This window comes from Esox lucius, chromosome 25 (genome assembly GCF_011004845.1).
Source record: "Esox lucius isolate fEsoLuc1 chromosome 25, fEsoLuc1.pri, whole genome shotgun sequence".
NCBI lineage: Eukaryota > Metazoa > Chordata > Actinopteri > Esociformes > Esocidae > Esox > Esox lucius.
Genome location: NC_047593.1, coordinates 21,996,341 through 22,006,535, shown reverse-complemented (window position 1 = coordinate 22,006,535; position 10,195 = coordinate 21,996,341).

The window sequence follows — 10,195 nt, the reverse complement described above, 5'->3', positions numbered from 1 at the left end:
CATGGATTTATGAATCTGGCATAGGTCTCAAGTTCCTACAATGACAGGATGTGTTTGTTAAGCTGAGGTGTGGTTGCTGCCTTGGTTTCTTTTGGATATTTGTGTGTTAGTCGCTTAGTAAAATGATTGTTCTTTGTTTGTTGTTTCTGTGTCTCCAGTTGAGGACTGTGGGTTGAGCTGAGTTTAGGCTGCTGTTTCCTCACACGCCAAAGTCACATCACTGTGTGTGGACTGTTAATACAGTCATTGGTCGAATTAAAAGAGGTGTGATAATCAATGTGTAGGACTAATATGATCTAGTCAGATCAGGTCAAATGGACATCCGACATGAAGGAGGACATCACACACCTTCTCCTCTTCCTCCTCTTCCTCGTCTCCCTAAGCACCTCCACCTGCGCCTCATATAAGTTCCTCAGGCTTGATAGAGGAGAGAGAGAGATGGCGAGGGAGGGATTCAAGCAGAAACACACTACATGTCTAAAGGAGCTGAGATTTCACAGCTCACTGACCATGTCAAAAATGTACCCGCACACCGAGACCAAGTACTGGAGAGGAAAATGGAGACGAAGAACAGAATGGAGATACAGAGAGAACGGGGGATAGAGAGAGAACAAGGATATAGAGAGGGGGTTCTGGGTAGAGACAACCAGGTGTTGGAAACATCTTTAATGTGATTCATTCTACTCTTGGCTGTAACTAAACATTTGGGCTTGCTACTGTTCTACATACATTCTCAAATGGACGGTGTGTGTGTGTGTGGGTGTGTGTGTCCTTTGTGTATGTGGTGTGTGTTTATCAGGTGAGTTACCCATTGTGAGATGCACAGAGAGAATGACACCAGGTGTTTAAACCAGAGGACATGGGGTAAAGTCAGAGTCAGTTGGACTAATAGAGGGTTAACAACAGCTATAGTTCTATTAATGCAGTGATAATGACAGAGAAGGAAACTGCAGCAAGAAGATTAGACAAACAGACACAAAACATTCAAAAACACAGATGCCTGATTACAGAGCTGGGAAAAGAGAGGGAGGACAGAGAGATGGAGAGATAAATAGAAGTGTTTTCTTCTTAATGGCTGGGTCAAGGAAAGGTCTCCATTAGTGTCTCTCAAGACCTGAGCCAGGAAACTTTCTGCACAAAGGTTATTTTAACACATTCTGTAAAAGCTGTCTATCTACACATGTTATGTTGACACATTCTGTAAAAGCTGTCTATCTACACATTATGTTCACACAGTTGGTAAGAGCTGCTCAGTGTTTCCCCTTCTTTTTCCCAATTGTGGGAAAAAGTGACCATTTCAGTACTGTGGTGAGGTCGGTAACCTGACCTGATCCTGAAATTTGTCTAAGAGACCGCTTGAGGTCACAAAATTGCTCAGTTGATTGAAGACAACCTTCTCAATGATCTTGGCTATGAAAGGGAGATTTGATACAGGTCTATAGATGTCCATTATAGATGCATCCAGTGTTCTCTTTTTTAATAGGGGCTTAATGGCAGCTGTTTTTAGAGATGTTGGGAAAATGCCTGAATGCAGAGAGCTATTAACTATTTGCTGTTGGTCCATTGTTATAGAGTTAAAAAAAAAATTAAAAACTGATGGCAGTGTGTCGAGACAACAAGTGGAAGTTTTAAGATGTCAAGCTGTTTCTTCTAGTGATTTTTTATCAATTGTATTAAATAGTGACATAATAACCAAGTTATGTCTTGGTGGTCGTGGTGACGGTACAGAGTCCATGTTAGACTGTGTAGTTCTGATGGTCCATCTAATACTTATAATTTTTTCACTAAAGAAACATGCAAATTCATTACATTTCACAGTGGACATGAGTTCTGATGCTATCTGCTTTATTGGGTTTGTAAGCTTGTCGACCATGACAAATATAGTGCGGGTATTGTTGATATTCTTGTTGATCATTCCTGATAAATGTTGCTGTCTGGCCCTGTGTAACTCATTGTTGAAGCTACCAAGGCTTTGTTTATAGATGTCATAGTGGATTTGAAGTTTAGTTTTCCTCCACTTATGTTCCGCTTTCCTACATTCTCTTTTCAGGGTTCTTACCATCATGGTGGTTCTCCATGGTGTTTTCTGTTTGCTCATAGTTTTCTTTACCTTTACCAGTGCAACAAGATCCATGACATTCAGTATTTTGGCATTCAAATTATCCAGGAGTACATTAACTGACTCAGCACTTATTGTTGGAGAGATAGCTATGGCTTCCATGAACTGAGCAGTAGTACTCTCATTAATGTACCTTTTCTTATCAGAAACAGAGTTTCCTGGAACATTCAGGGTGATCAGTGATTCAAAAAAGACAGAAATGATCTGCCAGGGCCATGTCTTTAAACAGGACAGAAGAAATATCAAGACCTTTAGAGATCTAGGTATGTGGCCTCGAGTGTGTGTACGCTCTTTCATGTTGAGTGAGATCAAAAGTGTGAAGTAGTGCAAAAAGTTATTTGACATTATTTTCTGTACTATTATCTATGTGGATGTTAAAATCCCCTGTAATAATAAACAAGTTATAATCAACTGATATAACAGAGTAGTCCAGCAAAATCATCAATACAATTTGCAGAATATCGTGCTGGTCTGTAAATGGTTAAAAACAACATTTTGGGGGTACCCTTCAATGTAAAACAGAGGTATTCAAAATAATGATTTGTTGGCGGAGATCTGATATTAAATAAAGCCAGCTTCATAGATATAAAAGGGGCACACAGCCATGATTACACATTATATTTGTACATTTACAAACTCTTGAGTATTTTGTGCAATACATTCACTGTGGCCCTGAATTGTTTTTCCACAAAAGAATCCATTGTACATTATAGTAGGGGTTGTAAAATATAGTTTGGTTGGAATTATAACGCAATCCCTCTCCAAGGAAATTAACTACAATAATAACATCAACATAGGAGTTATTATATTAGATATGTTCTGTACATTAACTTCCTTAAGCTCTAACCACCTCATTGTACTCCAACTTATAATATATGTACTCAATTCCCTCTTGCATTTTGATGGCAAAATATGAAAATTGGAAATCTTATTGCTTCTGCCAAATCTCTGTTGTTGCCTGCATGACACTTATCTATGCTAGCCAATTATAGCTATCGAGTTGTGACAGTTTGCTAGCTAGCTTCTTACCTTTGGTTGGCCTGTTTTATATCAGTGTGTCAGGCACTTACTGACTTGCACAGACACAGCCAGTTACTTTTCTCTGACCTCACTCGTTATTTTAATACTCTGAATGTCAGGTGCAGGATGTTGTTGCTCTGCTCTGATGCCCGTTGTGACTGTAAACTGTGCTCAGCTTGGTAACATAAATATTACAGTATGAGGGAAACCATGCTGCCATAACGAAACTGTAGTTCAAGTTTGGCTTGGAAGTAGGAATTCTTCTATAATCCTGAATTGAGTTTGGTTGTAATCAGGAATTCTACTGTAATCCTGAATTAAGTTTGGTTTTAATCAGGCCTACAACCCTAATCCTTAACTACTGATGACTGATAATGACCCCCACCATCCAAGCCAGAGACTGTTCTCTGTTCTAATAAACAGTTAATGACCTGACCATCCAAGCCAGAGACTGTATTCCCTTTTCTGTATAGAGGCTCTTTCTGAATACAGGCCCTTTCTGAATACAGGCCCTTTCTGAATAGAGGCTCTTTCTGAATAGAGGCTCTTTCTGAATACAGGCCCTTTCTGAATAGAGGCTCTTTCTGAATAGAGGCTCTTTCTGAATACAGGCCTTTTCTGAATAGAGGCTCTTTCTGAATAGAGGCTCTTTCTGAATACAGGCCCTTTCTGAATAGAGGCTCTTTCTGAATAGAGGCTCTTTCTGAATACAGGCCCTTTCTGAATAGAGGCTCTTTCTGAATACAGGCCCTGGCCATGTCTAGACAGGTTGACTGTGCCTCCCTCTGGAGGTTATCAGTGGTATTACAGCTCATTACCAAACTAAAGTTGTACTCAAAAGTTTGCATCCCCTTGGAGAATTGGTAATATACCATACTAATACTGTGTTTGATTCCCTTTCACCTTCAGAACTGCCTTAATTCTACGTGGCATTGATTCAACAAGGTGCTGAAAGCATTCTTTAGAAATGTTGGCCCATATTGATAGGATAGCATCTTGCAGTTGATGGAGATTTGTGGGATACACATCCAGGGCACAAAGCTCCCGTTCCACCACATCCCAAAGATGCTCTATTGGGTTGAGATCTGGTGACTGTGGGGGCCATTTCAGTACAGTGAACTCTTTGTCATGTTCAAGAAACCAATTTGAAATGATTAGAGCTTTGTGACATGGTGCATTATCCTGCTGGAAGTAGCCATCAGAGGATGGGTACATGGTGGTCATAAAGGGATGGACATGGTCAGAAACAATGCTCAGGTAGGCCGTGGCATTTAAACCATGCCCAATTGGCACTAAGGGGCCTAAAGTGTGCCAAGAAAACACCCCCCACACCATTACACCACCACCACCAGCCTGCACAGTGGTAACAAGGCATGATGGATCCATGTACTCATTCTGTTTACGCCAAATTCTGACTCTACCATCTGAATGTCTCAACAGAAATCGAGACTCATCAGACCAGGCAACATTCTTCCAGTCTTCAACTGTCCAATTTTGGTGAGCTCGTGCAAATTGTAGCCTCTTTTTCCTATTTGTAGTGGAGATGAGTGGTACCCGGTGGGGTCTTCTGCTGTTGTAGCCCATCCGCTTCAAGGTTGTGCGTGTTGTGGCTTCACAAATGCTTTGCTGCATACCTCGGTTGTAACGAGTGGTTATTTCAGTCAAAGTTGCTCTTCTATCAGCTTGAATCAGTCGGCCCATTCTCCTCTGACCTCTAGCATCAACAAGGCATTTTCGCCCACAGGACTGCCGCATACTGGATATACTGGATAGACTGGATATTTTTCCCTTTTCACACCATTCTTTGTAAACCCTAGAAATGGTTGTGCGTGAAAATCCCAGTAACTGAGCAGATTGTGAAATACTCAGACCGGCCCGTCTGGCACCAACAACCATGCCACGCTCAAAATTGCTTAAATCACCTTTCTTTCCCATTCTGACATTCAGTTTGGAGTTCAGGAGATCGTCTTGACCAGGACCACACCCCTAAATGCATTGAAGCAACTGCCATGTGATTGGTTGATTAGATAATTGCATTAATGAGAAATTGAACAGGTGTTCCTAATAATCCTTTAGGTGAGTGTATGTACCATTTGTAAAGAAACATGAGTGAGCAGGCAAAACACTATTATTTCTTATGGGGTTCACATTCAATTGTAGGTCACAACAGAATGGCACAATCATAAAATAAAACATGACAACAAATAAAAAAAATCTACATCACCTTAGTTCTTAATACTGTGTATTGCCGGCTTTAGCATCAATGTCAGCATGAAGTCTTTTGTAATAGTTGTCTATGAGGCCCCAAATTCTTGCAGGTGGTATAGCTGCCCATTCATCTTGGTAAAATGCATCCAGGTCATGCAAAGTCTTTGGTCGTCTTGCATGAACTGCACGTTTGAGATCTCCCCAGAGTGACTCAATGATATTAAGGTCAGGAGACTGTGATGGCCACTCCATGTTCAGCTTTCATGCAGAAGAATGTAAATTGTCTGCCAGTATTTTCTGATAACATGCTGCATTCATCTTGCCATCAATTTTCAAAAGATTCCCCGTGCCTTTAGAGCTCACACACCCCCAAAACATCAGTGCGCCACCACCATGCTTATGGTATTCTGTTCACTATAGACCTTGTTGACCCCTCTCCAAACATAGCGCTTATGGTTGTGACCATAAAGTTCTATTTTAGTCTCGTCACTCCAAATTACAGTGTGCCAGTAGCTGTGAGGTGTGTCAAGGTGTTGTCAAGTATATTGTAACAGGGCGTTTTTGTGGCATTGGCGCTGTAAAGGCTTCTTTCTGGCAACTCAACTTTGCAGCTCATTTGTTCCAAGTATCGTCAAATAACCACAAGGTATTTTTCCAGAGCAGCCTGCATTTCTCCTGAGGTAACCTGTGGGTTTTGCTTTGTATCCCGAACAATTCTTCTGGCAGTTTTGTCTGAAATCTTTCTTGGTCTACCTGACCGTGGCTTGGTATCAAAAGATCCCCGAATTTTCCACTTCTTAATAAGTGATTGAACAGTACTGACTGGCATATTGTAAGGCTTTGGATATATTTTTATATCCTTTTCCATCTTTATTAAGTTCCATTACCTTGTTACACAGGTTTTTTTAACAGCTCTTTTCTGCTCTCCATGGCTTAGTATCTAGCCTGCTCAGTGCATCCACTTGAGAGCTAACAAACTCAATGACTAATTATACACAGACACTAATTGCCATTTAAAAAGCCACAGGTGTGAAATTCACCTTTAATTGCAAAGCCAAACATTCAAGTGTGTGTAAACTTTTAAACTGGACCATCTGGATGATTTCTGTTATTATTATTATTTACAAAGGAGCCAAACAACTATATGATAATAAATGGCTTCATGTGATCAATAACCTTAAATAAAATACTGTTTTTATCAGTTATATTTTCAAAACCAATGCCAAAATGTCACAATTTCTGCCAAGGTATGCCAACTTATGAGTATAACTGTATACAGTCAGACCACATCTAGACCAGTCTAGTCAGGCAGTCTATCAGTCAATCAGACTGTCAGTCAATTTGTCAATCAGTCAGTCAGTCTGTCTATCAGTTAATGTCAGTCAGTCAGTCAATAAGTCAGTCAATCAGTCAGTCAGTCAATCAGTCAGTCAGTCAGTCAGTCAGTCAATCAGTCAGTCAGTCAATCAGTCAGTCAATCAGTCAGTCAATTTGTCAATCAGTCAGTCAGTCTGTCTATCAGTTAATGTCAGTCAGTCAGTCAATCAGTCAGTCAATCAGTCAGTCAGTCAGTCAATCAGTCAGTCAGTCAATCAGTCAGTCAGTCAATCAGTCAGTCAGTCAATCAGTCAGTCAGTCAGTCAGGAAAATATGCCCCCCTCTAGTGACTAATAAAATAATTGCAGTTTTAAACCAAGGCCACAGGATAGCCAGCCTAGGTGTGTGTTACATGTCTAAAATAGATGTGAGTGTGTGTGTTACATGTCTAAAATAGGTGTGTGTGTGTGTGTGTTACATGTCTAAGCCAGCCTGTGTGTGTGTGTTTGTGTGTTACATATCTAGAAGAGGTGTGTGAGTGTGTTTGTGTGTTACATGTCTAAGCCAGCCTGTGTGTGTGTTACATGTCTAGAAGAGGTGTGTGTGTGTTACATGTCTAGAAGAGGTGTGTGTGTTACATGTCTAAGCCAGCCTGTGTGTGTGTGCTGCGTGTCTAAAATAGCTGTTTGTGTTTGTGTGTTACATGTCTAAGCCAGCATGTGTGTGTGTGTGTTACATGTCTAAGCCAGCCTGTGTGTGTGTGTTACATGTCTAAGCCAGCCTGTGTGTGTGTGTGTTACATGTCTAAGCCAGCCTGTGTGTGTGTGTTACATGTCTAAGCCAGCCTGTGTGTGTGTGTTACATGTCTAAGCCAGCCTGTGTGTGTGTGTGTTCCATGTCCATGTTCCTATGGTAACCCCCACAAAGACGGTAAAACCTAAGACATCCGTCCCTACTATGTTTTTCTGGCAGGGAAAATGTAATTTCTGGCTTGGGGTTGAGTTTGGGGACAAACCTACAACTGCGCAGTTTAACAACTGTAGTTACTTTTAGGTTGGGCGAGTTTTTGGTTTAAGTTTTGGAACAAATATTAGGTTACTGAGGCTCGGTTTGAGGTTACGTTTAGAACTCTATCACACACACACACACACCCACACACACCTAGAAATATCACACACACACACCTAGAACTATCACACACACACTTAGATCTCACACACACACACACACCTAAAACTATCACACACACACACGTAGAACTATCACACACTCATAGAACTATCACACCTAAAACTATCACATCTAAAACTGTCACACACACACATCTAAAACTGTCACACACACACACACACCTAGAACTATCACACACACACACACACACATCTAAAACTGTCACACACACACACATCTAGAACTATCACACACATGTAGAACTATCACACACACATCTAGAACTATCACACACACATCTAGAACTATCACACACACACATCTAGAACTATCACACACACATCTAGAACTATCACACACACACATCTAGAACTATCACACACACATCTAGAACTATCACACACACCAACAGACACAAACATTTAAAGGGATTCTGCAAATAAATGTTTATTTAGCTAATTATTATTATTCTATATATTATTTTGTTACTGATGTTGTTCGTAGACGTTTACATGTTTTATTTACAACAAGATTCCACACAGTGACACATTTAATTTGAAATGTTTTAAAATCAGCATCAAATGAAATATGAATATGCATATAGACACATCATAACAAAGTAAGATATAGATGGAAGAAATTGAGAGATGAGCAGAAAGAGGTATGGAGAGAGAGCTGTCCGAGGTTACATTATTTAATACTGAAATCATTACAAAAATAAAAGAAATGTCTCCACAGTGAAAGGTGTTTTCCTCCTCTCCGGTCTCCAGTCATAGCCTGTGCCCTGCCAGCTCCCGGACAGTGTGATGATGATGATGATGATGATTTCAGACCGAGGGGAGGCTGACACACACAGCGCTCATGGAGGGCGGAGCCTTAAAGAGCTTCAGAGTGCATCCCGGAATGCTCCGTAAATCCTCCTGTGGTCCCTTGTCTGCTAGTACACTAGTCAGAGAATAGGGGCAGTTTGGGACTCATTCCCTGGTCTGAACTAGTGAACTTCTAAGGGTCAGGCCTGCTAGTACACTAGTCAGAGAATAGGGGCAGTTTGGGACTCATCACCTAAAGCTTCTGATGAAACTAGTCATGATCTTAATGTCCTGCTGGTTGGTGGGTTTGTTATTGTCCTGCCTTCTCCTCCCCACTGATTGGTTAGAGAACAATCAGTCAAGTTGGTTTGTTAATTCAGTTTGCTTTAGAACCGGTGAGATTCAGTCTGACTCAGTATTATCCAGTGGGGTCTGTTTTGTCAGGATCCTGGGGGTGATATATGGATTCTAACACGTGATCTGTTCTAAGGATCGAGTGATCCACTGTGGGATCCAGCGACTTGGTGAACAGACTCCAACATATCGTCAAGCTGACGCTGGTTACTATGACAACAAACGGACAAGTTGCTGTGGAGGCACACACACTGACACACATACACACTGACACACTAACACACACATTAACACACACACTAACACACACAACTATGCTTCAAGCAACAGCTAACTTTTTCTCATTTTAAGTTATTAAAATATAGGACTCATGAACACAGACAGCCAGACAGCCAGACAGCCAGACAGCCAGACATCCAGACAGCCAGACAGCCAGACAGCCAGACAGCCAGACAGCCAGACATCCAGACCTGATATGAAAAACAACAGAATTATCAGCTACAGACGTCCCTATTCCCTACCTAGTGTACTAGGGTCCATTGATTCTCATCTTAAGTAGTGTACTATGTAGGCAATAGTGTGTCATTGAGGACAACGTTTAATCTAGTAATGAATCATGGTTACCAGTAGCAACGTGGGGTTGTTGACATCAGGAAGGGTCACGATACCAGGACCAACGTACGAGTTAAAACGGACCAGAACATAACGAACACTCCACCTAATGAGAAACAAAGACCTTCACATCTTATTTTGGGGGGGTTTCTGACCCCCCCCCCCCCCCCCACACACACACACACAGGGCTCAGACCAGTGGTCATGTGATATTCACCCCCCTGCTCTTACAACTGCCCCCCCACACACACAGGGCTCAGACCAGTGGTCATGTGATATTCACCCCCCTGCTCTTACAACTGCCCCCCCACACACACAGGGCTCAGACCAGTGGTCATGTGATATTCACCCCCCTGCTCTTACAACTGCCCCCCCACACACACAGGGCTCAGACCAGTGGTCATGTGATATTCATCCCCCTGCTGGACAATGTTTCGACCATTTTAGTTATTCAAAACACATCTTTGCATAGCTCCTGTGCAGGGGTTAGGATGTGCTCTTAACTCAAGCTTTCCAGTATCATGATAACCCTGATGAGTAAGACAGATAAAATAAAACATGAATAAAAATGTATAATCATAAAAAC